Consider the following 1,161-nt stretch of genomic DNA (forward strand, 5'->3'; position numbering starts at 1 on the left):
AGACAAGTCATAGCGCCCACTATGGTCATGTGTATAATCATACAAATGTAGACACAGACTCACACATGGATGGCTGGACACAGTCCCAGAATCAGCAATAATGAGACACCATCACATACACACAGTGTCATATTCTGTCACTGACACAACAGCAGGTGACAATCATACCAATATATGCCAGAGACACATGGGGTTTTTAAACACACATTAATGGTTGGATACCACCACACAGAGTCCCATAACATTGAAGATCCCAGAATTAGTATGGTCAGATCCAGTATATCATTTCTGGGACATAGGATCACACAGAGAAATACAGGGTTTTGTCATAAACATAGTTATGCACATGTGGAGTCATACTCATATAGTCATAGATATTGGTAGTGAAACCTGTAATCACACATAGACAGACACGGTGTGTCACACACAACCACATGTGTCTCAACAGTGGGACACAATCATCCATAAGTCAGTGACATGTAAGTTGTCACAAACATGGTTGATCTGCTGGTGTTTTTGGACATGCAATCATGCACACATTAAGGCATGGAAACAGGGTGACGCCTGTGGCTCAGTGAGTAGGGCACTGGCTCATATACTGAGGGTGGCAGGTTCGAACCTGGCCCTGGCCAAACTACAACAAAAAAATAGCCGGGCATTGTGGCAGGCCCTGTAGTCCCAGCTACTCAGGAGGCTGAGGCAAGAGAATCACCTAAGCTCAAGAGTTGAAGGTTGCTGTGAGCTGTGATGCCACAGCACTCTATCAAGGGCAACAAAGTGAGACTCTGTCTCTAAAAAACAAAAACAAACAAACAAAAAAGGCATAGAAACAATCTTGGAAATGTTGACACAAATATTGCCAACCCTCCATTTGTGAGACAAATTCCACTCCCCCTTAGTTGCAGCCAACTGACACATGGACACACAAGAACTCACACACACTCATCTTGACACACTATACCATCACACACACCAACAGACTGGCTTGACTCACATCGACATACATGAGGACCATCCCTGACTCATACTCACACAGTCACATACAGACCCACACACTTTTGTTAGAGTTTTTGAGACATTGCAAAATGCATTTTAAAATTACACTATACTGGCTCAGCGCCTGTGGCTCAAGTGGCTAAGGCGCCAGCCACATACACCTAA

This window comes from Otolemur garnettii, unplaced genomic scaffold (assembly GCF_000181295.1).
Source record: "Otolemur garnettii isolate 467f Iridium unplaced genomic scaffold, OtoGar3 scaffold00127, whole genome shotgun sequence".
Taxonomy (NCBI): domain Eukaryota; kingdom Metazoa; phylum Chordata; class Mammalia; order Primates; family Galagidae; genus Otolemur; species Otolemur garnettii.